At 39.3% G+C, this 19063-nt stretch overlaps 1 protein-coding gene across 1 annotated transcript in view; it reads left to right on the top strand.

Moving 5' to 3' along the window:
- Positions 1 to 1515: 1515 nt before the first annotated feature.
- IL17RD (interleukin 17 receptor D) overlaps positions 1516 to 19063 on the top strand; it is a 44321-nt gene continuing 26773 nt past the window's right edge. Inside the window, exon 1 of the mRNA XM_062008250.1 lies at positions 1516 to 1581. The gene's annotated coding sequence lies outside the window, so the exon portion shown is untranslated. The remainder of the gene's footprint in view (positions 1582 to 19063) is intronic.

Here is a 19063-nt window from a genome sequence, read left to right as displayed (position 1 = left end):
TCCAGCCTGCAGGGCAAATGAAGATCGTGAATAAGGGTCACTTCTTCCCAGAGCCTTGAAAGACCTACAGCCTAATCTCCAACTTCTGCTAGGAAATGCTTAATGGCAAGAATTTATTTTGCTTGATGTCTCAGTGAAGGGCTGTTCTGAAGTCACAAACCTGTTTCAGAGGTAACTGAGTGCAAAAACTGTGATTCATCAACAAGCAGCTTAAGGGAGTTTTATTGTAGTATTTTTGCCATTAGCCACAAATGATGGAAATCCTACAGCTGTAAAACCAGTACTAGTTTAAAAATTACCAACTGGTCATGTTTCCTTTCAACTGATAGGCTCAGTGGTGGTTTTGCATACTATTTTGATCCAAACCATAATGTCTTTGTAGTACTGATGGGTTCGTCTGTTCCAGTAGGATTATGGTTTTGGCCAGTATTATTCATAGCAACAGAATGTATTTAAATATTTTTTTTTTAAAAAAAGGAGGAAAGTGGTGGGTAAAAGTGACATATGTCGAAGCCCTGAGCTACCTGACCTAAAACTGAAGTCAGCACTTCTCTGAGCAGGCAGATAGACCTAATAACCGCCTGGAGTCCTTTCCAAGCTAAATTTCACCATGGTTCTTTGCTTCAGAGGAGCTTTGGCCTTCTGTGTCTCTTACATGATTTTGAGAATTAAGCAAGAGAGTTGTAATCAGTCTGATTCATTGATATATCAGAGCAGCTTGCATTTGAAATGTGTTAGAAACGTGATTTATTTACCATGAAAGAAAAATATTTTGGTCAAATCATGTGTTAAAATGAATTGTAGACTCCAACTGAAAATGCTGAAATAGTTACTGCTTACAACTTCTATTGCGTTTTATGCAGCTGAAATTCTATGGTAGCATATTGCCCTAGCTTGCCATTCATTTTGCATCAACTGTGGAAAATCTCTCGAGTGGGTTTTGGCCCGTGGCCCTTATCTTGCACAGAGCTAGGTCTGTATCGCTGTGGTTCCATACAGATCAGTCCCGTTGGCCGAATGGCACTTCACCTTTCTCCCTTGACCAAAAAAAAAAGCCACCGCGAATCCATGGATTACCGTGGAGGGTCTCCAGGGCCCAGCACTGCGGTGTGGGATGGGGTAAAGCCCACCAGGTGCTGGCTACACCCCGTTACTTTCCGGGAGACGCGCAAACGCTGCGGTGCGGGCTCCGCAGCTGCGGTGGCACCAGGGGCGGGAGGCCCCGCGCACGGCCGCGGCCACCGAACCCCGGCAGCTGCAGCGGAGCGGGGCCGGGCCGGGCCGCCCCCCCGCCGGGGCCGGGGCGGGGGCAGGGGGCCGAGCCCTCCTGCCGGGCCCGGCCGAGGAGGAGCCCCCCGCCCCCGGGCCGGCGGCGCGCATGCACATAGCGGCGGTCGCCCTCCGCCCCGCTGCCTGTGCGCTGCGGCTGCTGTCGGCTCGCTGCAGACCATGGCATCTGGGCTGGCGTTCGGTTCCTTCCTCCTCACGCTCGTCGCCTGTTTCGGCGGCCACCGACTCGCTGGGGCCGCTGGAGGAGCCGGCGGCAGGAGGGGGCCGCCGGCCGATGCTTGCGGAGGGAGGGTGAGTGGGGCTCAGGGCTGCCGCGGCGTTCCCCTCCTCGGGAGGCGTGTTCGCGGAGTGGGGCTTTTTGCAAGCGGTAGTTGAGGGGAGATGCTGAGAGTTTTCCGAGCGTGGGGCTCGGGTACTGTCCCGTGGGCTGCGGGCGGTGTGGGCAGTGCAGGTGGGGTGTGCAGGGAGGGAGCGGGCTGCCACGGAGCGGGGCAAAAACCTCTTCTGCAACTAATCAAGCTGTTCCAGGGCTCTGCATCTGGTAGTTAATTTGCGGCCGGGAGAGAGAGTGGCATTTCCCGGGAAGGGATATTTATTGATTTCTCGCCTGGGGGAGGGAGGCAACTTGTAACCCGCAAGTGTGAAGAAGTCACTCGGCAGGTCTGTTACCGCTTGCGCGCAACCCTTCCCTCCGCGACCTGCGCTGCCAGGAGGATAAAAGCGATCGCTTGGGCTTTGTTATTTTAATGACTCGAGGCCGGCTTGGGGTCTTAGCTCCAGGCCTGATCGTTATACAGAGGATGTAGGAAATTTGCGGGAGGGGGAAGGGGGGAGGAAGGTGATAAACGTTTTGTTACTGATATTTGCCTTTTGTTCCTCTTTCTGGTGTGTTTCCCTGACACTTTTCTCGATTGTGAATCTTCTTTATTTTAAAAATAACTTTAGAAATGTATGTTTTAGGATTTGTTTTTTTTCTCGTTTCTCCCGATGTCTCGTTAAAACTGTAGTCGAAGCGTGGTGATCCAGGAACACTGGAGGGAACAGAACTGACTTTCATTGCTTTTCCTTTTTGTTAGGCTGTCACTAAGGATTTCCTTGGTTTCAGATCAGACTCTTTGAGAACGTTACTGCAACATACGGTTCAGAAGTTCGTAGGGCACAGTTTAGAAAGTGTTGGAAAATATGTAAGAGGAGTGTGGAAAAACAAACGTAGATGACACTTAGGACCGAAATCTTTGTGTCGAATGGAACTGTTGAATGTTGGGACTCTTCTGTTAGTTATCTAACTGAGAATTAGGGAAAAATAAAAGTTTTGGCTCTATATGTCTGGTGTATGCTTCACCAGATGTAGGCAGGACACTACACAGACTCATAGTGGCCACTGTGTGTATTTCTGTCACGTTTTGCATCAGCTATTAAGTAAATAATCGCTATTAAAATTAATAACGCTTGCGTGGTGTGTTTTGATGTTTATAAAAATATGCAGATGCAGGTTGTACTGAATTTATTTTTGCTTATGTAATAATTGTCATCGAGTGTATTAAACCTGAGTGTTTCACAATTAATTATTTTAATATATTTATTTTGACCGACTTGTAGATCAGTACAAATTACACCCTTTCCAATTAGCATAAACCCCCTTTATTGCTCACAACAAACGTAAGATTCTAGCTTTTTAAGTATTTATACTGGTTACTGCTTTTATTACATTTTCAACTTCAAGTTCAAACTTCCCTAGCCAATGTATTAAACACCTGGTCTAGTTGTTTAGTTACAATTTCATAATCTGATTTTGTAATAACTTGACTTGCTTTTGATTGCCTACATAATCTGGACAGGACAGTATTTATTAGAGTAATGACTGCAGGATGGTACCTGTTGTCTCAGCTATGTGGTATTTATCTTGGTCTGCGTGTAAGTTTTGAGTAGACTTGACATACTATTAAATGACTGATGGCCTCTCTAACACATCGTCTGCTCTGGAGCAGGGCTGCCTTTGAAGTAGTACCCTGTAGGAAGTAAAGAGACTATTTGCTCTATTAAAATTCCTTGGTATTTCCTCTGTTTAACCACAGGCCACTTCCCCTCTGCCACTCTAAACACTGCAGGGACACTGTCTGATTGAAAAGACACAAGCCCTGAAGTAATTGCATCCCATTCAAGTAGATATTCATGTTGCAGGTTATTTGTAAGTAGTGTCTAATTAATTTATGTTAAGAGCATGAATAAATCTTAACATTCTATATAAAGTAAAAATGTCTAGATGGTGTTAAATGAAGCAGTGGGGTTGGGGTAACTCAACAGCATAAATAAACAGTCTAGAAAAGTGCTAGTTAGCATTTACTAGTTGTTTAATCTATGGAGAAATAAAATGTAGATGCCTGGATGTTTGTATGTACACGTGTTGGATATTTTTCTCTGCTAAAACAGAATGTGTGGTGAACTTCCCACACTTAAGTGTTATTTTTTTAAACCCTCTGTTCCATCTTGCTACGTTTATACAAACAATGCTCATTTTCTTTTCACTCTACAGTTTACAGTTTTAAGTTTCCTCAGTGATTTGTGACAGTAAAAGCTTGACTTGGTGAGTGCATGTTACTGTGCTCTGGTTACAAGAATGTGATGAGGATGCTTTGATTCATAGCTCCTGAAACTTTTCTTAGTAGTTAATGTTTTTAAAACTGAAGTCTTTACATGTGACTTCTTTTTTTCCACTTGTGGTTTGTTTTGTTTGTTGTTTCTGTTTTGTTTTTAATATACCTCTATTCATTGGCTTCTCTAGTAATACTTTGTCATTTGTCTTGCAAACTCAACCTACGTCTGCAGCAGGAAAGGGGTTAATATCAGGATGAGTAACTTAACATTGCTGATGCTAGGAATTATCAGTGATTACGGTGAGTCCCGGATTTTAGAATTTGGATATACTTTGCTAAGTCTGGGGTTCCTTTCATGGATGTGTAATGGAAATTTTAATTTATTTCTACACTTAATGTTATTTCAGAACAGGTAGAACATTTGCTTAAAGCAGAATACTATTGCAAAGCAGCTTTCCATATGGGCTTACTGCATCATATTCATACCTTTATAAAAAAAAAAGAATCTGGGAAGGGCCTTTTTTTATCTAGAATGTCCACATGGGGAGCTATTCTGAAAAAGTAGTCTCTGATTTTTTTTCATCCTGTAAACAAGCTGTGAGGTATACAGAGAAGACAGACTTGGGCCTTGATGATTATTTGAATATACACTTCAAAATAATTATTTTGTGTTAAACACATGAGATACTTTACTGTCAAGTTGTTTTGTAGATTCTAATGGCACTACTCGCATGGGTAATTCTTTTCATGTGTTTAATTCCTCTACAGTTCCTGGCACTGAACCATATTCAGTATAAAACTTAAATTTAATGAGACTGTATGATGAGAGATAATAAATAATAGAACTTTTTAGCAAACCTCTCTTCCCCTCCTGCCCCCAGCAGGAAGTTGTACCTTTCTTTGCTCTGCTTGGCAGACATACTAGAGATCTCTTGTTCTCATGCATTCTCCCCATAAACAGTTCCTGAGTAATTTTCTGTGCTCTTTATTTAATGAGCATTCTAGTTCTTTTTCACAGCAGAGACTGAAGATCCCCATTTCCTACTATTCCACTGTCAGAAGCTCTGCTTGTCTTATTATTGTGGCTCATGCTGCTGTGTCCTTATGTTTCTCTCCTCAAGCATCTCTCCCTCCCAGGGCACAGTCATTCTTCTTTATGACTTGGATTTTTCTAAGCACTGGGCTAAGTCGTAGTGAAATAATTTTCCCAGCTGAATACTTGTTTTGTTTAGGAGGAAGAATGCTTTGTAAAATTGTAAAAAAATGGTTTACCATAGTTTAAATGCCTTCTTTATTCTTTTTCCCCAGCAGTTAAGAATTCAGGTTTTCTCTTGTAGAGTATTTAAGCATTTTTAAAGGTTTTTGAGCAGCAGATAGACCTAAGATGAAGCATACTGGTAGGTGTTGCTGTTTGCCATCAGAGGGTTCTTTAATGTGTAGACAGTTCCAGAGTTGACTGAAAGCTCTGCAGAACAGATGCCAGCTCTATGTGTCCTTTGTTTTTTCTGAATTTTTAGAATCAGTAGATTTCTCTCCACTGTCACATAGAACAATGTGATAGCACTTTGGAATTGATTGGACGAGTAACTTAAAGCTTAGTATGTTTCTCTGATTAGATACAATGCAACAGGTTGAGTGCAAGGCTCTACAGGCATGGTCAGTTATGCAGGTAGGCATCTGTATTACTGTTGTTTAGCTTAGAATTTGCTTTCATGATCATTGAAACTAACTCTCAGTATTAACAACAACAAAAAAAGTATATTTCCTATATCTTTGTGGAAACTCTTAATATATTGCTAATTCATAAGCCATTGGGTTCATAAGGTTTCTGCAGCTATAGCCTCTTAGGACTGTTACAGGTTTGATTTCTTTCCTCTCTAGATCATGTGTGTCAATGGTTTAGATGCTGAACTCTACTCCCTGCCTTACTCCAAAATCTGCTTTTGAGTGGGTAGAGGTGGAGTAATTACCATATCAGACCTGTTGATTTAAAATCTTGAGTTTTACTTGAGAGTAAGTTCTGCTTTAATAGATGAATACTTTATAGTCCACTGGTGAAAAGATGTTAAGCAATCATGATTAGACGATGCTAGCATTTCTTTGGCTAATTATATGGTAATGTTAATATAACATGGATGTTACTTAATTAAAACTGCAACATTCAACCGGTGTTTAATAAGGACCAGGTGTCTCTTCCAACAGATCAGTCTAAAGATGATGAAACAAAGCTTTGATGTGAACTTGCCTGCTTAATTCTGCTCAAAGGCTGAATTTTACCAATAAATTTAACATGTGTTTTTTTTAAAAGCAAACAAGATAAGAGGAGTGTGAAGTATTACCAGAGGACTGCTAAGCTTTAGTACCACTTTTAATTTTTTAAAGTAAAAATATCTTGTATTTAAGTATATTGCTTTATTTTTATATATACTGTTACCAGCATAATGAACTGTATTTGAATTTTTTCCCCCCACAACTTAAGGTTGATGGTGATATTTCTATGCCATGTGTTGGGTTTACGTTAAAAAGTGAACATTCTGCATAAATACATCACACCTGGAAAAACCACATAGAAGTTATATCAAATACATGGATCTTTGTTACATTTTTCTCCCTTTATTATTAAAAAAAACATTTTACAGAAGTGCAAGTTACTGTAAGCTAAAATAAAGAACTATAGATCAGTAAATATTAGTACTTAATTTTAGCATATGGTAATGCAAGACTACTTAAGGATGAATCCTTAAGGATGAATTGAGGCTAGCATAACCTTTTGAATAGCTTTATGTAGAGATTAAATAAGGAGCACAAGAAAATGTCAGCTTATAGGTGTGCATGATGCAGAATGTGAGGGGTAGGGATTTCTTTCTTTTAGATGACCGAAGAACCCTTGCTCTTTCTTTTCACTGTTAGGACACTGTACCTTCAAAGAGCCTTCAAGACCTTTTGCACTTCTAGGGTAGGTAGGAAGAAAAGGACCCCATAGCTCACCTACTGCATGAAAAACACATTGATGCCAGCTACAAGACAAATGAGCAACATTTGCAGTAAAGTGTCAAAATCTATCAGTAGTACATAAATGAATATTGAATATGTGGAATAAATGTCAGCCGTCTTGGATGCCTGTGATGGTCTTTCTTCATGTTGTCTCTGAAGTTTAAAGCTGTAGGTGTATGAGCACTCTTTATTTTTCTTACTGTTAGGGATCTGGTCTTGGGCTGTTATTCATCAAGACAGCAAGTCTTGGTTTTGGGGCATATCACTCATGCTGCTTATTCTAATGTGCCCAAATAAATGTGAGAGGTAGCATTGTCTTACCACAGTGTATGTCCTGGTTAATTCAACTGAATTAGAGTTGTGTGTCCATGACTGATCTGAATGGGATTTGTATTGCTTGATGACCTGACAGTGTACAGAGGTGGCTGTGAAATGATGACCTCTGTGTTGACAGATGCACCCTCTTGTTGGCAGCATGGATTCTGCAAGCCAGCTGTCTTTGAGTCTGTACCTGGCCTTTTGCTTTATCAGTGCTGTACAGAGTATAACATATCACTGAAATGCAGAGGTCATTGTCAAGTTTTTGAGGGAAGTGCTGTTGAAATGAGTTCTGTTTTCTCTAATGCTTGTATTCTGATGATCTGACACCAAGAGTACAAGCTCCTTCTGTGCTGGAACCTTGGCTTGTCAGAAACTGTAAGGGACAAATGAGCATGCAGAGTTCAAAGGGCTTCAACTGAACGTGTTTATCAGGTCAGAAGTTGGTAGAAATGGTGGGCATTATACTAACAACTAAGCATCAGTCTGAGTCTTGAGGCTGTGATGTGGAGGAGATGATAGGCCCACAACTCTGCTTGGGCATGCATGTTCTGTGCTTAAAGATAATAATTCATTTCTGTCCATCTATCTGATTCTCTTACCTCAGAAAATTGTATACAATAACTATTTCTACACCCATGGTAATTTAGTAGTGCTGGATTTTCCTCATGGTTGGTGGGCAGACCTGGATTTTAATTTCTGACCTTCCTTATGTTCTTTTCTCTTCTATTAGTGGGAGGGACTAGATATTTCTGATCTTACTTCTGCCTACATTGAAATCCAACCAAGCAATCAGTGACTTCTCTGACTTTTTTTGTATACGGCTGTGGGAAAATTCCTGGTTGGCTGGCTATGAATTAATGAAAATCCTTAGAATGCTTCACTAATGATAGCTCCTGTGGCTTTAAAAATGCTATTCCCTTTTTTAATTTGAGGGAGGTCACAGAGGTTTACAGAAACTAAGAAAAGAAAACTTAACATCTGGTTGTGCTCTGTTGATGACTGCTTTTGTGTGAAGAGAACTTATGGCGTTTCCTCAGCATCAAACACATTCAAGGTGATCCTTTCTAAGAACTCTTTGTGAGAATACTTTTTACTCAAACTATGTCTTCTAATTAATTTTGCTTTGTATTTTCAAATGGAGGATTTTAATCCTCCATGGGAATTCCAAACTCATAATTTTGTCACTTAAAATACACCCTACCTTTATAAAATCAACTTATTTTTCTTGAATTTTGTATTTCTAACATAGAAACATACATAAATATTTTTCAATATTTTCCCTTAAAGTTGTAGAACTTCAAGACTAAAACAAAACTATTGGACAAAATTCTGGGGTTCATTAATTTTTTAATGCCTTTGCATATCCATAGTGAGTTTCAGTTGTGTCAATTTGCATAAAATGTTTCAAAGAGTAAGCCAAATAAGAACGCCAATGTTACATGCTGAAAGAGAATTTTTCTTACAAATAAAAGAAGTTATAATTATGTCTGCAGTTAGTTTAGCTAGTATGAGGGCACAATATGAGAATGGTTAGGACCAAACACAAATTGTTCTAAATGCTTAAAACTAGAAGCTATCAGCTGCTCAGGTAAATGTATGTATTCCAGGTGTGACTGGCGTAGAATGAGAAAGTATAAAAAAAGCCACTGTGAGGACTCCTGATAGTCAACTTTTTTGTTTTATGAAGTGATTTAAATACACTATATGCAGGCCTCTATTTGTCATCTACTAGTGGAAATAACACTCCAGTTTGTTTTCCTTTTAAGCATCTGTTACTAAGAATTTTGTTGAGTGGTTTTGCTTCTGTTGTTCATTGGGTTTGGTTTGGTTTTTCTAAAGAGCTAGAATCCTACCTGTTAAAATCAGTGGCAAAACTTTGACTTCTGTTTTGATGGGCTTTTGTCTTTCTTTTCTACCCCAAGTGACTCAGTGCTTTGTGATGACTGAGCACGAACAGGTGTGATAGCCTTCCGTGCAGAAGTTCAGTGCTTTGCATGCTTCTGGCTGCTTTTTTCTGTGTGTATGTGGGAATATTACTACCTTCTAAACTAAGGTGCAAGGTCAGAATGCAGTTCACTTCCACATTAACATCTCACTTGGAGGGTTTTTGAGTGCATCTTCTCAGCACTGTGAGCCAGATGACCTTGGGGCCGAGGAGCTGCAGACTAGAAGGTCAGCTGTGGTAGTGGGGCGTGATGCTTGGTTTGGAGCTAACCAAAAGTAGAGCAGTTTGCTGGTATGGTGATTCCTGATGCTTAGACTTGCTTGGTAATAGCTATCTGCCATCCCAGTGTTGCGTAGGTGTGTCCTGGAACAACCTTATAGTGTGTTGTTGTACAGTAGGTAGTGCACATGAAGTTACATCATAGTGCATCACATTAATAGTAACTTCCTTTAACAAGCAGGCCTTCAGGGATAGATGTCTTAAAAAAAAAAAGTACCAGAGGAACTTTGGGTTCAGCTGCCTAGACAGTGAAAAATTCCATCTCTTTCCTCTGTCAGCTCTTCAGGTACTAGACTGGATCTTATCGTAAAGCCCTTGTAAAGCCTGTGTGCACTGCTTCATATTCCTGCAGTTTTACAGGGATCAGCGTTATCTTCCTGTCTGGGTTTGTCCCCAGTCACAAGCAGCAGCAACAAAAAGAGGATGGAAGTTGGAACCAATGAGTTGTGCAATTTACTGTGCACATAAAGACAGCTGTGTCAGGATGAGCTTGGGAAGGGAGTGTGGCTGAAGACAGACCTTTTTGGCAAAACTTTCAAGCTTGTGCCGGGCTTCCCCTTGAACTCTTAGAGATATGGGGTATAAATGGTGATTTAAGCTTCACCCTGAATTCTGAAGAAGAATGGAGTGCCCTAACTCTTATTAGCTTTCAATAGGATTTGCTCTCTTTTGTGGCTCATGGTGTAGTTACATTTTTATATTGATTCAGCAGTGAAGCTAGTTAGGGGAGTTTTCACATTTGCCTCCTCCCACTTTGGTGATGCTGTTTGCCTTTCCCTCCCTACCCATTGTAACACACCTGTATGTAAGCTGCATTGAAAATCCAAAGTTTTACTTTTGAAATTTCGACCTTGAGGTGAGTTAATTTAGGTACCTTTAAACAAGTATCTTATCAAAAGAGTTTGAGGTTAGTATACAGAGTGTAAGCATATATGAAAGTTGAAATTCTACAATATCTTTCATGTGAATGTTATTTTAACAGTGAATTTTTCACAAGGAAGAAGATGATAATGTTTCAGAAGTCACTTCAGCGTCTGTTGAAATGCAGCCAATTCTGTGGTGGGATGCAGTGTGCAGGGTAATGCTATACAACCCTTCCTGCCAGGAAATGAAAGGTATTCATTTGTAACCTGAGGGGGGGGACTTCACTATTCAGCCTATAGCTTGTAAATGGAATTTGGACAGATTACCACTGACATTATAGAATGACCCCCTAGATCTTATACAACTGCTGTTGCACTCAAGGCAGCATCTCCTCATAATACGATGCCTATGAGCAAATTTGTGTAATTACAGAGTACAGTTAAGGAATATTCTCTGTTATAAGGAGCTTAGATTTTTACTGCATCAGACTTTTATCTGAGTCCTTCTGATACTGCTTCACAAGGCATGTAGAGCCAGATGTAGTCTGATGCTTCTGCTATATATGAATATCTAGTGTTTTGCTTTTTCTGTTGTGTAATAGAAAATATTTAGCTAAGATACTTTTCAAAGAATCAGTAGCATGATCTATTCCAAAATAGTTACAGTTTTGGTTTTTTGTTAAAATTTTTCATCAAATTATGTAGGTGGTATTTAATGATCTTTACCTTCTGACAGGAGTAATAGGTTAACCACAGAAAAATGTTACAGTAACAATCAAAAAGACAAAGCAAACATGTAACTTGGCCTGACCCATAGCACGTGAAAAGTAGTTATTCCATGCTTCTTCAGAACATCAATGGAAGCAAAACCTTTATCTTTTATTCATTAGATCGGAATAATACAAGTTGGGTAAGCTTGGGTTTCTCCATATAGTTGCATTTGTAAGAGTAATTCACTAATCGTGCCATTCACTTTCAATAAGGAGCACTAGCCGTGAAATGTCATGCAGAGGCTTGAAAATGGGACATTCAGCTTGCTAAAGAATGAGCTGCAAGGACAGAACTTTCTTTTTATTACATTCTCTCAGTAAATGCAGGAATCAAAGCCACAAAATAAGTACTAGAATAATGCCCAGTATCATCTAACAATGCTGGCAGATGTGGATGACTGTTGTTTGCTGTAGCCAAGTTACATTTGGTATATGTGTTTTAGTTCTTGTTATTATATTGTACTGTATTCAAGTGCACAAGTTACCAGTATGTAAACTCCAGTAGTTTATTTGAAAGCTTGTAAGAGGAATGTTGATATGTAGTTACAGGTATGATTTCCCCCCTCTCCTTCCCAGTATGGTTAGGTTTTGTTGCAACAGGGATAACAATGGTTTCTATGTTTATGTTTTACAATCAAGTTTAAGTGGCATTTAAGTGTTGTAAGCTATGATTTGTACTGGAAGTGAAACTTGGTGATCTTTGGATCTGCTTCTCAATTTACTACAAGAACATAATTTTATTTTAATAGAAATGAAGGATTAAACTGAAAAGGTTTTGTGTTCTGTATTGTATTTATCTTCTTGTTCAGTGGTTTAGCATTAGCTATTTATATATTCAGTTTTAACTTTGATAAAAGAAGTCAGGTGAAAGTTTGAGAGCAGTACATGTCCAATTTAACTTTTTTATCTCTATATTTAAATGCTGAAGCTCTTCAAACTTAGGTTGTAGCTCTGGCTTCTTAAATAAGATGGCTGCTAGAAGGGAACTTGTTTATGATGCTGGCTTTCTATTTAAAGAGCTTTTTGTGAGAAGAAATTGTTTCCTAGAGAAAAAAAAAATCTGTTAGTGTGTCTCTTAAAATAATTTTAACCTCTTCTTTTTAAATGCCTCTTCAAGTATTTTTCAATTCAGAAGGGTTTTTTTTTAATAATTTGATAAAAGTTGCATAACCTGTGGCTCTGTTTTTGTTACACATGCTGATGGTCTGTGGATAACATTACATTTTTTCAGCATGAAATTGAACACTTCAAATCCCTAAAGCAGTCTCAAATTTATGGTTAATAAAAGAATTTATTGTACTGGATGTCATCTGTTATATCACTCTGGGAACAGAAACTGGCAGTGAGTGGACAGGAAATATTTCCATTTCAAATTGCTTCAGTCTTCTTGGTCTAAGGCAGAAGTGTCTGATTTTGGAAAAATCACTGTGAATATCTATGTACTTGAAGTATTTTATTTAAGAAGAGTATAATATTTTTCAAATATTTCTTTTTACTTTATGCTGTCTTAAGTAAAGATACAACTTAATGTCTCATACGTTCTCTGTGTTAGTATTGATACCTTAACCTTTTTTCGAGTCAGGAGAAATAGTAGTAGAGTATTGTCAGGTAGAGATCTATACATGCCAGGTGAACAGCAATTGAATGAGCTGCAATGTGGTGGCCAGACTGCTTCACACCTTTGTTTCTGTAACTGGTTGGGTTTTCCTAAGAGTGAACTCCTGTGTGATGATTAGGTTCTTCCAGCTTAATGGATTTCTTCAGTATCCTTTTGAAATGTATTATGAAATACAAGATCCATGGATTGTAACTTCATTAATGAAAACTTCAGTCAAATTGAAGTTTCTGTGTATTTTTCAGGTGTTAAATAGTAAATGAACTGCTCTATGTTTTAAAGTATTTAAAGCACTTCAAATGGATATGTTTGTCTAGAGGACATTATAACCAGGGGTGAAAAAGTTTTAGGTTTTTATCTTCAGCATGTATGGACATCCTGTAATATTTATTTTTTCATACTGTTGTGCATTAATGTGTAGTTCACAGAGTGGTAGGGGTTAGAAGGGACGTCTAAAGATTACCTAGTCCGCCCCCCCTGCAGAAGCAGATCCACCTAGATCAGGTCACTCAAGAAAGCATCCAGGTGGGTTTTGAAAACCTCCAGAGAAGGAGCCTGTGCCAGGGCTCCCTCACCCTTATAGTAAAGAAGTTTTTCTTTAAGTTTAAGTGGAACTTATTGTGTTCCAGCTTTTGTCCATTACCCCTGGACACTACAGGAAAAAGGGCTGCCCCATCCTCCTGACATACACCTTTTAAATACTCATCAGTATTAATTGTAAGGAGTTTAGGATTTCTGTTATTTTTCCCAAAATGTGATTTCCTGTTATTTATTAGTGAGTATAGAAATCTATCATTTTCAAGAAAGCTGCTTTGACTGAGGAATTAAAAGTTAGGAAGGTATAGATTTTCTTCACTGTATTTTTTGTTAATTCTATAATCTGATTTTGACCAATAACACAAGAACAAAAAGTGCTCTGAGGCTCTAAGAAGTGGGTAAGAGCAATCTGTCAGTCAGATTTAGAATGAAAATATAGCAAGAGCTTCAATAGTAGTTAAGAAAACAGCAACAATTAAGTAATTTAAAGCCCAAGCACGTAGTGTCAATGTTTTAGCAGATACCACATTTTGTGTCAAGTAGTGGATTAATAGTATTATAATTGGTATAAAAACCAGGTGTTATTAACTAGCCACATACTGTACAGATAAAATGTATAACCTTTGCTTTGGCCTTCTTTAAGAAGCACTTCACATGAAATAAGTAGGAAGAATGCATCTCTTACACTTGAACAAGTAAAACAGTTTATTATAAAGTGTGATATCCATAGGGTGTGACTTTTATTAGTGGAAACTGAATGCAGTCAGACTGGAGTTTCAATCGTATCTCAAACATTAAATCTTTTTTCTTTTAAAATGGTATTTCGATTCCCTTTTTAAGTAGTGAAAAAGCTCATGGAACTTGAGAGCACATAATGCCTGAAGAGCTTGCCAGAACAGATATACTTAAAATATACACATTTCCTATTTTTCCCAACAGTGAAAATTAAGGATTGCTAATGTTTTTCAAATCCAAGTGCTGAAGAGATGAACACACAGGAAGATTTGTATGTGTCCTATCGTCTCTTTGTCCTTTTTTTTTCCCCCTAAAGTATTGTGAGAAACCTCTACCATCTTGATGGCAGTAGCTCTTCTTTGTAAAGAGATGGTTGAATAGCAAAATTAGGGGAAAAAAAAGATGGATTTGCCAAGTGTGAAAATAAAAACTCTAGGAGAATCAAAGCAGCTTTGATCAGATGCTGCTTTGTGCTCCATGGGAATTTCTGAATTTGACACTCTCTTTTTTATGAGGAAAAAAAAATACTGTGCATCAACCACATAGTATCAAAGGTAGTGGTACAGTTAACAGTAATCCACCCACAGTGATCATTGTTGCACCTCAAATACTGTGTTCAGTTTTGGGGTCTTCACTACAAGAAAGACACTGAGGTTCTGGAGCATGTTCGAAGAGTGAAGAAGCTGGTGGTGGACGCCCTAGAGCACAAGTCTGACGTGGAGCAGCTGGGGGAACTGGGGTTAAGTTTAGTCTGGAGGTAAGGAGGCTGAGGGCAGACATCATCACTCTCTACAACTCTCTGAAAGGAGGTTGTAATAAGGTGGGGATCAATCTCTTTTCCCAGGTAATTAGTGATAAGACAAGAGGCAAGGCCTCAAGTTGCACCAAGGGAGGTTGAGATTGGATATTGGATAAAGTTTCTTCACTGAAAGGGTTGACAAGCATTGGAATATACTGTCTGAGGAAATGGGGGAGTCACCATCCTTGGAGGTATTTAGAAGACCTTGATTTGTTGGTGTGGCACTTGAGGAGGTGGTTGAGTCCTGGACCTGGCAGTCAGGTTTTCGGCTGGACTCATTCCAACCCAAATGATTCTATGATTCTGTTAGGTGAATTCTGACATAAACTTTATTCAAGATTGGCAGTTCTCAAACATTCTTAGCAGTGTCACCTCCGAAGGCTGTATTTTGTATGGTTTTATTGTGTTGTGTCCAAATCCCTTGCACTGATCACAATTTAACAGCCATTCAAGAAGGAACAGCTCTGCTAAGTGGGGAAGCTCCAGTTTGCTTGCAGAGACGGGCACATATAGTTGGAATAATTGGCTGCTCTTTTTTCCAAGTATCCTTCAGGTGGTCCAGAAGTGTTTATGCAGCTTTGTGTGTATTTCTCACACATTCCAAATGGAGATTTTTTTGGCAGCAAATATGATGGCTGCACTCCATAGAGAATAAGCAGGAGTGTATAAATTCCCTGCCAGCTGAAGCTTTAAATCTGCAGCCACCAAATGTATCTGCCTGCATCTCTGAAGTTCAACCATGGGGATCATCAGTACACAGTGAGCACTGGACCTTCTAATCCTTGCTGCTGATTGTGTTACTGCTTAAGCAGTCAGAGTAACTTTCCTTTTGTCTGTGGACCGGGACTAGACAGAGACTCTAAGAAGAAATTTATTGGCTAAAATCATACAGTTTAGCAGCAGGAATCTCTGTTAGCATGCTTGTCTCAGGGACATGGGAGTAACAATGCATAGCTGTGAAGGAACCAAAGCCTTACCTTTAAGGTGGCTAGAAGGAAGGACAACACAACCGAGACTTGTTTCTAACTCTGCAGGAAGCCAGCTTATGCAGCTTGTCCTTTAACTTTGTGAAAGGAAGAAAGAGATGAATATTTGATTACTTCCTAGGGGCAGATTTCTAGGGAAAGGTAAGTTATTTCAGTAACATAGTTGATGTACAATAACTTCTACGTCTAACGAAAAGGTATTTTGAGACATCTTGTTTGACATAATGGTCCTTCCATTTTTGCTGGTTGGTTTTTTTTTTTTTTTCTTCCCATTGAGGTAAAAAAACACCTGATACAGTCATTTCACTGTGAGGGTGAGGGAGCCCTAGCACAGGCTGCCCAGGGAGGATGTGGAGTCTCCTTCCTTGGAGGTCTTCAAGACCCGCCTGGACATGTTCCTATGCAACCTGATCTAGGTGACCCTGCTTCTGCAGGGGAGTTGGACTAGATGATCTCTAAAGGTCTCTTCCAACCCCTACTATTCCATGATTCTATGATTATGTTAGTCTGTTCTGACACTATAGCAGTCTGCCTCTTGCTTTCGGTGAGCGGACTGTATAATGGGGCTATATGTGGAACAATTTGACACTTCCTGAGATTCTTACATCACTGTTGTGGTTTAACAGAAGGAACATTGCCATTACTGTTATCAAATGTTCCCAGGCCCATTAGAGTAAGATGATAAGCAGTACAGCAAGCAGTGCCAGCAAAGAGGAGCCACTAAGAAGCACAAGACTTCAATATACAGTGAGGCAAGAAAGTCCCATGGCAAGCACAGAAGCCTGTCAGTTAACAGCTAAACAGCAATAACAGCTATAAATTTGATTTAGCACATTCCAGTCAAATCTGTCATTGTTTCAAACCCTTTGATCACCACATTGGATGCCAAAAAAGATTGTTATGGTTTAACCCCAACTGTCTACTTGACACAGCCCGACACAGCCGCTTGCTCCCTGCCCTCTGGTGGGATGAGGAAGACAATGGGAAGGGTAAAGGTGAGAAAACTCCTGGGTTGAGATGAAGATAATTTAATAGATAAAGCAGAAGTCACCTGCACAAGCAAAGCAAACCAAGGAATTAATTCCCCACTTCCCATGGACCGGCAGGTGTTCATCAGGACGGCAAGGCTCCATTATGCATAATGGTTACTTGGGAAGACAAATGCCATCACTGCAAACACTCTCCCTTCCTCTCCTTTGCAGCTTTATATGACATCATGTAGTGCAGAGTATCCCTTTGGGTCAGCTGTCCTGGCTGTGTCCCTTTCCAGATTCTTGTGCACCCCCAGCCCACTTGCTGGTATGGTGGAATGAGAAGCAGAAAAGACTCTGACAGTGTGCAGGCACTGCTCAGCAGAAACAGAAACATCACAGTGTTATCAACACTGTTCTCGGCACAAATCCAAAACATACCTTCCTACTATGTACTAGGGAGAAAATTAACTTAACCTAGCCAAAACCAGCACAGTCCCTTATGATATTGAACTGAAGGCCAAAGGTACCCTTGGCCAAAGGTACTGAGTAGGTGCCTATGACATTTGAAGTCCTAGCTGCTCATTGTGTGAGCCTCTTAAAATCACATATCTTAAAAAGATGGGTTTTTGAGAAGAGATGCTTGTATAATTTTAAAGAAAGTTGGTTTTTTTTACTTCATCTCCTGGAAAAACAAGTTTCATGTGAGGTATTAAAAATATTGTTGAGGGACTAATGAAAGGTTCTTTAAAGCTGAAACATGGGATTTTGGCAAGCAAGCAATGGATTGTTCCTGGAATTGAACCATACTGCTTACCAATTCTCAGTTTTAAGTTGTTATGGATGAGTACAGTTGTGTGTTTCTAAAACTCTAAGAACAGGAATTTATGTCCAAAATAATTGCATTACTTCAAAGGGAGGGATTAAGAGGGAACAATCCCAAATCCCATCTATTTAAAAAGTTTTATGAGCTCTGTGGCACTCTAATCTGTAAACTCACTGTTGAATTACCTTACCTCTATATCCTCCAGAACCTAAACTTTGGTCTGTTTAAGTGTTGGTCCTACAAAACTGATAAGCATTAGTTTTCTTTAGTCATGTGCCCCTGTGAATATATGATACTTCCCTTAGTTGTTCCTCTTGTTCTTTTATGTTTTGTTTGTGTAAGGGAGAAGTAAAATTAAGTTTCTGGGAACATATATTTCCTATTTTCCATCTGCAAACCTCTGAAAGAATTTCAGTGATGCTTTCAAATAATATAGGAGAAGGATTAGGACTGGGGAAGACATTGTGTGATTATACACAAAATAGATGTGCTATGTCAAATTTTTCACATTCCAGCCTTTATGTGATGTTCTGCTTTAAAGGTTTCCTTGTAAGTAGCTGTCCTTATTATTTTCAGAAGTTACAGATTGGATAAATTCACCCTGTACTCCAAATGGAGTATCTCCAGTCTGGTTACTCTAATATTATTTGCAATGAAAGTCTCCAGCAGTGCAACAAAGTTTGGATTAGAGTTTTTTAGGCAGAACAGTTATGAATAAAGCAGCTAATCCCTATTTGATGACCATGTCCCTCAGAACTGTTAGGGCTTTTTTTTTTTTGTGTGTGTGTATGCACTTTGGCATTACAGTGAGAAGCAAGGAGCAAGAAAACCCTGAAATAGTCACAATCGTGAATTGTGTTCTAACTGAGGCTTAAAATTGAACCAACTAAGTCAATCCTAGTTACTTTTACAGATGTTTCTGTTTCTTTGGAGGAAAGCTAGGATCAGACAAAGAGCTCATGCTAGGAGTTTCCAATTTGAAAGGTAGGAATCTGGCAGCAGAACATTATTAGTGAACCATTTATGATTTTGGACTTGAGTTCCTTTAGTTCTTCTCCAGGTGCAATTGCATAAGCTCAGCTTTGAAGGAAGACGTTTTTTTGATCTGGCTGGGTTGCAAGTACTTGCCGATTTAGGGGAAGCAGCAAACCTTTGTGAGCATAAAATCTTGAAAGAATTTCTATTTCTACAGTATAGTTCTTCACTTTCCTTTTCCCTTAATGTTCTCTCCTCTTGAAGCTACATCTTTCTTTAAAGTTGGTAGCAAAATGAATGGACATATCCATATATATTATATACATATAAATATATAGCAATAGTTCTTATGCTTCAGTCACCTCTTGAAACCTTTCTTTGATTGTCTTCTGGCTCTCTTTAAACATCTTTAGGTGAGAAAAACTGTGCTTGTACATTTACACATTAAGTGGACAGTTGATTAAATGAATGGAAATACATTGTTTAATGGTTTCTGAGACAGGGTAGTTTAAAAATACTTGGGCATAAGTTAAAATGCAGTTCTTGTGCAATGGTTCCTCTAA

The sequence above is a fragment of the Colius striatus genome, chromosome 15 (assembly GCF_028858725.1).
Source record: "Colius striatus isolate bColStr4 chromosome 15, bColStr4.1.hap1, whole genome shotgun sequence".
Lineage (NCBI taxonomy): Eukaryota > Metazoa > Chordata > Aves > Coliiformes > Coliidae > Colius > Colius striatus.
The sequence above is the reverse complement of the archived record's forward strand: the minus strand, read 5'-3'. Positions and strand labels throughout refer to the sequence as shown.